Source organism: Idiotropiscis lumnitzeri, chromosome 13 (assembly GCF_059441095.1).
Source record: "Idiotropiscis lumnitzeri isolate Australia: NSW breed Sydney's pygmy pipehorse chromosome 13, RoL_Ilum_1.0, whole genome shotgun sequence".
NCBI classification, from domain to species: domain Eukaryota; kingdom Metazoa; phylum Chordata; class Actinopteri; order Syngnathiformes; family Syngnathidae; genus Idiotropiscis; species Idiotropiscis lumnitzeri.
This window is the reverse complement of record NC_142403.1, coordinates 18,831,206-18,844,863: the sequence shown is the minus strand read 5'-3', so window position 1 is coordinate 18,844,863 and position 13,658 is coordinate 18,831,206. Positions and strand designations below refer to the sequence as shown.

Here is a 13,658-nt window from a genome sequence, read left to right as displayed (position 1 = left end):
AATTGATATGACGGCATATGGACAGCGTTTTGTGACAGCTCCAGCAAGACGCAATGCATTTTTCCGGTGAATCATAGCCAACAAGACCAACTCATTTTCTTAAAGGGGAAGTCAACCCTAAAATTTTCGTCACAAAAATATCTTCTATGCATCTTCAAAACTCAAGACATGGCATTGTGATTAATATTGTTTTAGCGGAATATGACATAAGCAGTAAAATCCTAACCTGCCATAGACGCATGGGGCCGTCTGGCGTCTCCAACTCTGTTGCGTCATTGTCATTGATTCTCCTTTTTTCACGTGTCGCCATGTTGCTGCTTTCGCTGTTTTATCTGCCTTCAAAGTTTTATAGAGAATGAAATGTGTCATGTAGAAATCTCAATTAAAATTTTTGCCATTATAGCGCTCCGGTTCCAGAGTACATACAATGTGTATTTGAATCCGAATAATAGCACGCATTTAAAAAAATACACAATCTTCCTGCCTTGCAAAAGAAGGTGTAAAACATGCAAGATTGACGTATTTGTAAACATTCGCTCTTTAGCTCATCCTCGCATTCACAGTCCGCAGTTATTTTTTTTTTTCTCTCCGCTATTCTGGCGAGTGGATGCACAAGCGGCGTCTTTGCAGGACAGATTGACTCTGCAAATCCTGCTCTGTAATCCTCGATCTGTCTGTGTTTGTATGTGAGCTCCCAAGATCAGCCCACGTCACCCCACGTGACTGCCGCTGGTAATCTCTGTTACACGGATTTACGTAACTCCGTAAACCGCCGCGACTGCCACATCTGCGGCTGACGGGATCAAATGGACATATGGACCATACGGGCGACTGTTTGCAACTCTCAGAGTCGAGAACCTTCCTTGCAATTTTGCAGCGGGCAACGGTTGGATGTGTTTGGCACGCGTGGAACAATTTGGCCAATTGAGGGCCCCACATGTTGAATTAAATATAAAATCATATTCTAATACTTGAAGAAAAAGCTGATATTGTTGAAATAAAACTAAATAAACGTGCATGTCTTTGTCCGTTGTAACGATTTGTGGCGCCCTTGCTGTCTGTCAAAGAAAACGCTCGGCAAGAGAGCAAATAACGCCTGGCTGCTTTCCCAGAGTCGTATTCCGAACGATTCCGTCGTCATTTTACAAGTGCTTGTTAAGTGCTGTCACCTTACAACATTTTTCATGATGAGTTGGAAAAAAAAAAAAAATTCCATTATTTTTCCCACTCGAATGCGTCATAATTCGTCCATATGTCATTAAATAACACGGTCAATATTACACACTCCTTCCCTTTTGCTCTAATTGCACTTGAATTTATTTATTTTAGTGTTGAGTTAAAGTTAAAACGGAGTTAAAATATTTCATCGTATTAATTAAAAAATATATATATTGAGTTAACGCTTTAATTTTGACTGCCCTAATATATTATTTTTTTATATTATAATAAATTAAAAAGGTCAAACGCATTCAGAATGGTTTTTAGTTGCCTCTCTCTCTCTCTCTTTTTAAATTTTTTTTTTTTATGTATGTCATGCCAACAATGCCCGTATCGATACTCTAATTTGTTGCAGGGCAGCTCCGTGTTTGCGTGTCCGCCTCCCAGTCGTGAGGTTCAGCGTTCGAATGTGGACCGTATGGAGTGTGCCCCCCCCACAAGCGGTATGATGCCCCCGTCGACTTTTTCCTTCCTCTTGGTCAGTGTGTACAGTATTGGACAAAGTTAATCCCTCAGGCCTGTTTAACCATGGCTGATCCTCTTTGTAAATACCCCGGCTCCAAGTGGCTTTCAATCATTACCGCCAGCTTTCCTTATTAGTATTAATAGGCTTAGGGCGACTTCTCCATCTCGCTATGTCGACTTCCTGTCTCTCTTTAATGGCCGCTCGCTCCGGCTTTGGATTCCATTTTATATGTGTGTATATTAATGTCTGCCTGCATTAGAATTCACATCTCTCTCTCTGTGGGGAACACAGCTGAAATAGTGCTCGGGCCTCGGAGCCATTTGGAAAATGAATGGAGCGGCTTTGAGTTGGGATGGCGGGCCAAATGCCAATTGGTCATTAGCCTCAGTCAGGGGGGGGGCAACCCTCCTCCTCCTCCTCCTCCTTTGGGCTTTGCCTCTGAACGATGTTAAAATGTTGTCCCTTTTAGTTTTGGCAACAAACATGTCTCAGGCGTGGGCTGTCATGCAAACGTGATGTCTGGTGATAGACTCCCTCTTGTGGTCAATCTCCGGAATTACAACTTGCTCGAGAAATATTGCAGTGCTGCTCGTTGTGATTTATAGAATATGAGATTTATCTTTGGAGTGGCCGGTTTTGTCTGTTCACGCTCGTGTGTGTGTGTGTGTGTGTGGCCTCTATTTTTATTGGGCAGCACCCTGACCTCGGCGCTGTTGTTCTCACGAAGCCCCGGTTGACAAACGTATAAATGAGTTGCTGCACAATAATCCTCAACGCGGACGAATGGGAGGTTTTCGCTTCAGAACCGTTGAGAGGAAACTTTTTGGGCTCGAGGTCTTGTAAAAATGACCTCGTCAGTAGTTGTCCACCGCGGCCGCGTGAAGCCCCTTTTGAGTTTTTCCTTGATAAATAAATTTGACTTGACTTGACCTTCAATCTTCTCCATGCTAGAGCGGGAAGAGATGTGTTTAGGATCCCGTTACCATGACGACCGTGAGTCTCACAACATGTGTCTGGGTAATATCACGTGCATGTGTTTGTGGTTGCCATAGTAACACCAGGCCCCGGAGTGACCTTGGCTTTTCGGGCCCGCTATGCGCTCCACATCGCCTCAGCTTGGGAGAGACGGCAACGCAGCTGCTTTCGACGTGCTCAGACATGCTGGAAACAAAAACAATAACATCCTAATTGATGCCAATATGAGGTTGATTGATTCAAGTTGAACTAAGTAGAACTTCACCGAAGGCCTACGTGTGAACTGGCATGTACGATATCGGAACCAGTCGGCCCACGTAACCTTTTATCACACACAACGGCAAATCTGTGTGCCAATGTTATCTCGGAAACCTCCAGTTGATGAACCCTCCAAGTCTGAAACCTGAAGGTGACGCGTTTGTGTCGAATGCAACGCGTCATCAATTGCGCTTGCGGGGTCCGATTTAGAACGATCCTCTCTCGTCATCTCGGTGCGGATTTTAACAATCGAACATTTGACAAATTGAGAAAAATGATTTCCTATCAGTGCGTGGCGTCAAATCTCTTCTTCCGCGTTCCTCCGAGCCTTGAGGCGGCAAACCTGTCCGTCCGTCCGTCAGCGATTAGAAGAAGTCCTCTAATAAGTTGTGTGTGTGTTTCATTTCAATGACAAGCCTTTCATCTGCGCGTCTGGCCTCTCTTGCTACATGACGTTAATGGCCTTGACATCACGTAAGCCCCGCCAGCTGGCCGTCTGTGTGTGTGTGTGTGTGTGTGTGTGTGTGCGCGGGTGTGCGTGTCCTCGTCCACGAACGGGGAGTTGTTTCTACCTGCATGCTGGCGTGGCTCTAATCCCAGTTTGTTCTGCTCCAGCACCACGAGAGAATGTTCACCCTCCTCCCAACACACACACACACACACCCCCACACACACACACACCATGCACACCTGCAGCAGAACACACACACACTCGCTCACATTGCAAAGATCGGAAGCTGTTCATATATTCTGTTTGTGCACGCGTTATTTTTATCCCGCAGTCGCTTGAACGCTCGTTTGTGTCAACACGTGTGTGTGCAAATGTCGTCCTTAGAAGTGGCAGGAAAAATATTTGCTCCGTTTAAATCTGAAGATGGGCTTGGCCAGACTTTCTTGGCCCCGTTGAACTCTTTTGGGTCGTTATCTACTTCGGTCTTGAAATTGATCGATAAAATGTTCCTTTTTTTCGAGTGCGAGTTGATTTTGTTGCTGCAGTTGCGTAATCATTTGCTGGCATTTTTTGTCGAAGTTTTTCTGTATCCGGTCACGGTTCCCAACCAGATTGAATTTGACCTTGAAAAAAATGTGGAGGATTATTTCCTTGAAACTTTTACTCAGAAACTCAGTCAATTTGACAACAGCGAGTTTTTGAGTACATTTCAAATTTACTTTTTTTTAAAAATTTGAAGTAAAATGCATTTGCTTTGTCTTGATAATGTTTCCATTTCAACTTTAAATGATCTGTTTTGTACCCCCCCCAAAAAAAAACAAATAATTGAATAATCGTGATTTCAACTATGACTAAAATAATTGTGATTATTATTATTTTTTTTTTCATAATCGAGCGAAACTCAACGGTTGAGAAACGAACCCGTAACCTGAATATCCCACACCTACAACAAATTTGTATCCAAATTCCAAATCTTCAAAATTGCGTCTCGGATCAACATGTGCAGGCTTGACAATATTTTCCGAATGGCCCCTTCTGCTTTTTTGGGAGGGGAGTAAAGATGACCTCTCAGCTCCGTTCTACATCCCATCAGTCAATTGGTTAATCCTCAAGTGAGGCTGACAGGGGGGCGGGGGGGGGACCGAAGACCACCAACGTGCTGGCAAGTTCATCCAAAACTGTGAGTGTGCGACGCACACACACACGTTATCATCCGACCGCTTTGATATGAGCCGAAGTGTAAAGATTTGCTCCGTTCGTTTCACAACTTCGCTTATCTTCACTCGCTCACTGATATGAGCGCTGCTGCGACTTCGTTTGTGTGTGACACACACACACACACAGAATGTGTTCGTGTACTAATGAAATACTTTGCGTTATTCATTCTTAAAAAAGAAAAAATCGTATAGAATTTTTCGTGAGTTCACGTCATCATCATGTCAGCACATTTTTGGAAATTCTGAAGTTATCCACCGTATTTTCCACACTATCAGGCGCATCGGCATATAAGCCGCACCAAATCTTTTAGAAATGTTTTAATAGACCATTATCAATAGGCGACTCAAAACAAGTCTGAATGGATTTGACTATTTTAATTTATTATAAAAAATGCAATGGATGTCTCTGACCAACAATAATAAATTAATTCGGGCTGTCAAAATTAAAGCGTTAGCGCAAGATTTTTTTCAAATTAAGGCGATTCAATATTTTAACTCCGTATTATTTTACATAAAAAAAATCACAGTATTTTCTGGACCATAAGGAGCACCTGTGTGTGTATATATATATATATATATATATATATATATATATATATATATATATATATATATAAAATATATTTTAAAAAAAACTAAAAAAAAAAAAACTAAAACAAACTGTGAATGCACATAAAGGTACGTCAACAGATTGTTAAAACCGTGCCTTTTAACACGGCAACAACTTTCCTAAGTAAAACAGAACAGACCCAAGCGAGAAAAAAAAAATCAAGATTTATTTAGCATATACTAAATATATTATAGAGCGCCCCCTAGTGGTGAAAGAAAAACCCATCGAAAAGCCGCACCGATGTATTAGCCGCATGGTTCAAAATTGAGGGAAAAAGTAGCGGCTTATCATCCGGAAAATACGGTAATCAAATCAATATAGGCAGCATTTTTGTCCAGTTTTAGGAACATGACTTCTTTTGACCCCACACAGGCAAAGAAAACGTTTTCGCTGTGTTTCTTGTCATCAGGAACTATCATAGCAAAGTTTGCCTCGGCACGCGTGTGCGTGTGCGTGTGTGTGTGTTCAGAGACAGAACGGCCAGCATGCCTCTATCACGCCCAGACCAAACATCTGTCTTCCCTTCCTTTCCCTCCTGCACGTTTTTTTTTGGTCACCAAAGCCCCCATATCTTCTCCTGTGAAGAGGCAGCATGCCACCAAACCTCGCCACCGTTAGCGTAGACAAAGCAAGAAAGAAAAGGAAACGGCGGCTTTTCAAAAGAGGCGTGTGTGGCCTACTTGACGAAAGTCAAGTTATTTGAATGGCCTCACTTCTTTCTTTTTTTTTTTTTTTTAATGTAGTTTAAATTGACGTCCACGTCCAGTGAGAGCATCGTAGCTGCCGTACGGTCACATGTACGCAATGGCCTCCACTTTGTCTTACGTGGAAACGTTTTTTTTTTTGCCAAGATGACAAGTAAATTGTCAATCTTTTCCAAAGCCTCTTAATAAAAGAGAGAAAAATGTTTTGTTCTTGATAATTGCAATTTCAATTCCTACAGTCACGAAACTCATCTTGTCTTCTTGATGTTAGTTTTTCATTTCTTTAGACAAACGGAGGCAAAAGAAAAGAAAAGAAGCTCTGTTTGTCTGAAGAAATTAAAAAAAAAATCAATTTAAATTCCTGTTCAGCCTGACTTTATATTTTTAAAATGGATATGATTTTTATTTATTTTAATAATGAGTTGCGTTCTACTTTTGGAGAATCGAGACGAATGAGTGAGCGCTTCTCAGTACGCAAATTAGACAAAAAAAAAAAATTGCTGTACAATACCATACAAAAACATTTTTTTTAATTTCTATAGCGCATTTAACAATAGCTGGATTAATAACTGATTATTCGGCATAAACATTGTACAGTTATGATGACTATTATCCAAAATTTGTTTGCATTTTTTTTTTATTTAGGGGCATTGTATCAGAGATTCATCACATCATACAATGGAGAAAAATTATTATTATTATTATTATTATCGTTATCGTCGAATTAACTACATTGTAATGTCTGCATTATTACATTTATTTTTTTTTAAATGCACAATATAAATCTCACCACTAGATGGGAGTACACACCCACCAATCAGCACCAAGTCGTCCATCTTCAGAGCACCCATTGCCTCAATAGTTGAGTCATTTTTGTTGCTCATAAATCCTCAACCAGCTCAATTTCATACAAATGTGGAAAGCAATAAGAAATTAAAACACCCCAATTTTTTTGGACCGATCCAAGAAGGTTACTTTTTTTGGTGTGTGTGTGTGTGTGTGTGTTATGTCACTCCTCAAGCCGTCCAATTGCTTTTGTACACCTGGCCTTACGTGCACACAAATGTGCACTCGCCATGTTTACTTGCTGTTTGAAGCAGCTGCTGCCTCTTTGTAATCATGTTAATCCCACCCCAAACTGGAAACGTACACACACGCACGCACACACACACGCACGGGGCCTGTACTTGTATCAATGGCTTCGCATTGAGCAAATATGAACTTGTTTGGCGCATTTGTGTGTTTGATGTATTGTCCATAAGAGCCACTGTCGACTCTGAAGTCTTCCAGACGAGTCAGGATGAGCTGGCGCGGTTGAAGGGCCTCAACAGACATGTTGATGAATTTGGAGGTTGGACCAGGTGGGGCCTGAGTGGAAGTTTTGTGAAAAGAACTCTTGGGAGGGGGGGGGGCTTTGTCTATCAGGAGCAATTTTATTTTTCACAGACAAAATTTGCCGTCCTGTTTGTAAAATAGCACATTAGTCGAAAATGAGTCGATCGTGGCGATTTTGATCGATTGCAGGAAAGACCGCTAGGATGTGCTGCAATTGCTGCGGTAGTAAAAGTACATTTTAAATGACAAAAATCGTTTTTATGATCATTTAAAAAAAAAAAAAATGCGCACGTTTGAAAGCATTTTGTGTATTTGCTCTTTTGGGCCACATTGGCCGCTTTCAAGCCCTTCTACGCAAGAAACAATCTCAAATTCAATCTACAAGTTGTGTACTCAAGTACTCCAATTTCTTTTTTAAGTTAAAAATAACTTTAATAATAATGAAGTAATTAAAATGTTTGCCTCAAGAATTGAGGATTACTTCCAATTATTATCAGTGTATTAAATATTTGAATGTTTTTTTTTTTTTAATTTACCAATAGAAATCAATAATCGTATCTTGCGCTGAATCGTCCAATTTTTGCGCAACTAATCACATTACTCTGATTTATTTTTATTTTTTCATTCAAATCTTTAACTTCACATTGGCCCAGTGGTTGGCATTTTTGCCTCACATTGTGAGTTCTGGGTCTTAAACTTTTTGCGGGTTCTCCCAACTGTTTGCATGAGTTTTTCTCGAGCTCGTCTGTTTTTTTCCTCCCATGCTGAGAAAACTCGCCCATTTGGTTCATTGACATTTTTGAATGTGAGGGTGCAAATTCGTCTAAATGTAGCCCTGTGATTGGCCAATCCCGGGTTGAGACTGATGTATCCTCCCTCTGAAAAACTACACATGACATCTTGCAAAACTTCACTCGCTGCACCCATCCATTTTTTATTTTTTTTTTTAAAAATTGATTTATTTATTATTTTTTTTATATAATCGTTTCTCCCGTTCAAGGTTGCAGGAAGATGGAACCTCCCACAGCTGCCAATTCTTCTCGTCTTTAGCGACGCCGTCTTCCCCTTATAGGAATCTTTACGATAACAAACCGCCGAAGGTCTCGCCTCTCATTCCGCCGTTGAGAGTTTGAAACTTGAGAACTACTTGACAAGTAGTCCTCGCTTGCATTTCGTATTATTCCATCCAACATTTGAAGTGACTCGAGTGACGTCACAAAGGCGACGTGACACATTCAAAGTCCTTAACTTTTGAAAAACGTGCAAATGATGCGAGGTGTGTCGCTCGGGATAGCCGAGAAAAGAGGAAAATGGAACGCGGCCATTTAAGAGGAAGAGGACAAGAAACGTCTCGCTCGCTCGGCCTGCCCTGCTCGCTTTTTCCGCTCTTGAAAATCTTCACGCCGGCTTCAGTATCAATGGTTGCTTTTTTCTTTGCGCGATAAATACGATGTGTGTGTGTGTGTGTGTGTGTGTGTGTGTGTGTGTGCGACCAGGCACTCCAATGGCTGAGTAGCTTGGCTCATCGCCAACTTGTAAAACCTAGCAACAAGATTTGACTTGGCTCGCCGCGAGTGTGAGGGAGCTGGCATATGCCCGGCATCGGCATATGGATCTTTGTTGGTCCGTTTTGGACCGTTTAGTCATTCTGTCACTCCAACTGGACCACTTAGCCGATTGCCCAAGCTTCTGCTTCCGAATCTCACGCAATTTTTCCCAGACGCGGGCGCGAGCCAAGATTGGAGTCGGCTGCTGGACCGTCCGTCTGTTGCTGTTCGCAAGGCGTGAATGAAACCAAAACGTAGTCCAACGAATCCTTTGAAGCGGCATGTGCGATCGCTTGGCTCGCGCTGATGCGGCCTCCGATCGGACCGCGGCCTTGCCAAGTCACATCGGGCCGGACCGGACCGGACCCTTTGTGAAATACAGTCGATGAGAGGACGCAAGGCAAAGTCGGAATTTAAGGATGTCCTTATGGAAGTCAATTGATGCAAAGGATTTTTTTCAATTTATTAAAAATGATAAATAAAAAAATAAAAATAATAATAATAAAAAAAAATATTTAAAAAAATACAGTTGTCATTTTTATCCAAATATTATTGCACCTTAGAAAATAATAAAACGCTTGCAAAAATAGGTTTATCAGTTGGAATAATTATTAAATTAATACGACAATTAATGTTAAACAATTATTCCATTAAAAATCAAGTCAATATTTCGAAAGAATTAAATTAAATTATTTTTTACAGACTATTGTGATATTCTCAACGCAACATTTGCCGGAGCGAAGCGCAAATGAAAATAAATCAACTGGCAGCCAAATGAAGCTGTCATGCCGTCGGCGGAAGTGGCACTCCGATTAGTTCCATTTTGATGAATTCCATTCAAGTTTTGCATTTTGGTTGTTTTTGGTCCGAGTTTGAAGAGCTGAAAGAAGACTGCCTCGGTTCACGCCAGAGGAATTTGTTGGAAACGGTGGGAGGTGCGTGAGCCCAAATCATCGCCTTCCCAGCGCCCTTGGATGACACAGCTCACTGATGCATCTCGCTCATTATTGACGGCGGCGACTCGGTCCGTCATGAGTCTCGGGCTCAGGAAGTGAGTGTGTGTAAGAAACACTTGAGATCCTTTAATCCGAAACTTGTGTTGGTTTTACGCAAATCCATGAGCCAAAATCGTACATGAGCAGTCAAGTCGGTAACGCGTCACTAAGTAAAGAAAAAAATGAGCCGTGTTCATTCCCACAACGGCGCAAACGCCCATTTCTAACTACGCCCGACTATCTAAAAAAAAAATAAATGTAGAAAGAAAGAAAACGCCAACCATGCACTTTTTAGCTGGACGTGCGCCGGGCACAGAAATAGGACAACTTTATGTCATGAGTTCGTACTTTGTAAACCAGTGCCGGAATACTTTGCCCTATTGTTCATGTGTCCATGTTCATTATTGATAGGAAAAAAAAAATACTCCTTCTCTTTCTCTCTCTCTCTTTCTCTCTGTCACACACACTCACACACACCCCCACACACGCACACACGCACCCCCACACACAGAAGCCTGATTAATGGTACCTAATTAGCAATGGTAATGACCAGGTGTCTGAGAATCAGCCAGTTTCTTCCAATCGAAAGGGGCCGGAGGGGGGGGGGATCCTGTGTTTTGCGTGTGTGTGCGTGTGTGTGCATGAGAAAAAGAGAGAGAGAGAAATGTTATGTTGTGTGCAGTTCCCAGAAAATCCCTTCCCACTGACTGACACTCTCTGACCTCCCTCATCCCAGAAAAGACGTGCACACACACACACACACACACACACACGCACGTGCACGCACACACACAACTATTCGACACGTCGCACTTGCGATTGCTTTCTATCAATTATTCGTCAGTCAGGTTGTTGCTTACACATGCGCACCACGCGGAAAGAGGTGGTGCGTGCTATAAGAGTCGACTTTGTTCACACCCACTACGGCGCAAAAACGGCAGTTTCTAACTGCACCAAGCCGCATGCAAAACTTTGTCTCGTCCACCTCCAAACTGCTCTCCTCCTGCACGGGGCAGCACATTGGCGACACGCCGCAAATTTCTGAGGATCCTGGTTTTCGTTTCAATGCAAGAGATGGGTGGCAGAAAGTCAAAGAAACACGGCTTGCAAAACTTTGCCACCTCCCGCCTATTTTGCATTCGCTGAAGTCTGTCGCTTTTTTTTTTTTTTTAGACAGAAATTCACATGGACTTCTTGAGGAAAGGCGGTTGGGTCATGAAAGCTGCCGTGGAGAAAAGATCTTAATGGGCTCGGCACATACACCGATACACTTGCACACACACACGTGCGCGCACCTACACGCACGCACACAAGTTTATCACCCTCTCCTGTTCCCACACACTCACCTTACACCGTTACCTGACTGGGAGAGCCAATCATCCAATCACAGACCAAGGTTTTGGTCAGGTGACCTGATCAGGACACACTAGCTGGGGGGGTGAGGTTACTCACAACCCTGGTCTGATAACAGTTCTCTGTCTATCCCTGTCACACGCTCTCTCTCTCTCTCTCGCTCTCTCTCTCTCGCTCTCTGTCTCTCTGTCTCTCTCTCGCTCACTCTCTCGCTCGCTCTCTCGTCTTGTCTCTCGCTTCCCTTTTCCCTGCTCTGCAATTTACAGATTTTATTTCACCTTTGCTTTCATGCTTAACTGTTGGATCCTGAAGACCGACGTATCAGAGGGTGTGTGCTGGTTTGTGCGAGTGCTTGCTGTTCGCAGGTAAATAATTTGGAATCCAAACAAGCTTCCAAATAAATCGCACGCACCACGGAACGTCTTGTTTTTAAGGAGAGGTACAAATGCTAATTAGCTGTTAACTCAAGACACAATGAGAGCAAGGGCCTCTAATATATATATGTATATTTATATATATTTATTTATTTATTTATTTTTATTTATTTATTTATTTTTATTTATTTATTTATTTATTTGTTTTTATTTATTTATTTATTCTATTTATATTTATATATATTATGTATGTATGTATATATATATATATATATATATAATTTTTTTAATTTATTGATTTATTTTTCTTCAGGAGCCAAGGTCAAATCTTGCGTTAAATGTGAATAAATAAAAGAAATATAATGTGGGTATGATTTCAAAGGTGGTAGAGAGCGGTAACCATAGATGGCGGATGATGTTGAAGTTTGCTCCTCGGAGGCGCACGCTTGAGTGTTGAGAGATTTGCCAGTCTGGTGAAGTGACGCTTCGCTGCTCTGATCTGTTGACTGTGAATGACAAGGTCAGTCTTCAGTCTCCTCGTGTGTAACGCGAGTCGCGTACGTGAGCGTCGCCCCGACCCTGTGACCTCTGACCCCACCTGCCAGGTCATTCTCATGCCACCCTGACCTGCCATGAAACCAGAGAGCACCAAACATGCCAGCATCAAAAAGAAATCGGACCTAAAATCAAAGTGATGAGTTTGTTAGGATTGTCTATCGCTAATATCTAATCACATTTATTCCTCTAACGGTGGAAAGATTAAAAAAAGGGCCCATGCCATGATCCAATTACATGCATCACTCTATGTATTAGAATAAAATGCAAAAATTAAATGCATTTAATAAATGGCAGCGGGGGAATTTTGTGATTCTCCATCCCCACCAGACGGAGAAAAACGACGATTCTTTCCCCCTCGCTGTTGCACACGTTCCAATCTTAAAATTGGCCAATGTCGGTCAACATTTCCTGATAAAGCTCGATTGGTGTCGACTCAACGCAGCTTTTCAGAAAGGTCATGTTTCTTTTTTTGCTTCTCATGTCGTTTCAAGGCCGCCTGCCTCCATTTATGATCAGGATTGGAATGTAGTTATTTATTTATTTATTTATCAAAAAGGGCAGTCCACCCTAACATTGCGGGTCCACTCGTCAAAAGACGGCATTTTGATTTAATTTTTTTTGTTCCTCTCTTAACGCGTTCACTGCCAACCCAGGTAAAATGAATGTATTTTTTGACGTCTATACCCGTCAATGGCAGTGAATGTGTTAATATTGTCCTTCTCCTCTGTTGTATTTAATTGTGCATTTAATTGCAGATACGCTTGCGAGGCCATTTTCAAGACGGCCCTTTCAAGAGAAGCGAGGTCGTCCAACACTCCTCATAACTGTGTAAGTGTCTTTCTGTTTATTATTTGTCCAGCTGTGGTGTCATAAATTATATAATTATGATGGATATTTATTCAAGTTGGACTAAGTAGGAGTCCACTGATGTTCTCCAGTCACTAATTTGACACCTAAAAGGCCGCCAACAATAGCGATTGTCCAAATGAGACTTCACATGAAAGCAAAATGTTTGACACGAGCCCGTGCAGGGTGTGAATGCTGCAGGAGATGGAGGAGGAAGCAATTAAAAAAAAAAAAAAAAAAAAAGCTGTCTGGCTCATGGGTGAGCTTGTTATTCACTTCGGGGAGATCTTTTGTCCTTCGGGAGGAAACGTTTAACACGTAGACGCCGGGGGTTAATAAATAGTTTGACCTCTCCGATAACCCGGTGTGCGAAGTTGCGCCTTCACCGTCGTGTGTTTGGCCGAATCTTGGCGTGCATGCTGCCTCTTCTTGATGCTCTTTGTGAGAACATGTTTGAGAGATAATGCCGATTGTCTTTGGCCGCAGCACCGTTGCGATAAGCGGGCGAGCGCGACGCGGCGGCTTGACTCCAATTGTTCCGCTCGACTCCGACTTGATGCGCATTAAAATTATCGCCACGGTGAGACTTTGTCGAGCGAGTGGCGAGTCAAACGGAAGGTGCCCTCTGTTTGTTGAATATGTGGACGCAATAATCCCGGTGTTCCAGATAGCGCCTCAAAAGTCTACATTTGGGAAACGCCGGCAGACGTTTTCAAAATATAGAGAAAGTTCGATGGGGGGAAAAAATACT

The 13,658-nt window shown here is 42.2% G+C and overlaps 1 long non-coding RNA gene across 1 annotated transcript in view; it reads left to right on the top strand.

The window, feature by feature from the left end:
• The window catches only part of LOC148324907 (uncharacterized), a 32,240-nt gene extending 23,171 nt beyond the window's left edge, over nt 1-9,069 (top strand). The window contains exons 5-6 of the long non-coding RNA XR_015846364.1: nt 1,574-1,661; nt 8,955-9,069. This is a non-coding gene — a long non-coding RNA (uncharacterized LOC148324907). The remainder of the gene's footprint in view (nt 1-1,573; nt 1,662-8,954) is intronic.
• The last annotated feature ends 4,589 nt before the right edge of the window (nt 9,070-13,658 follow it).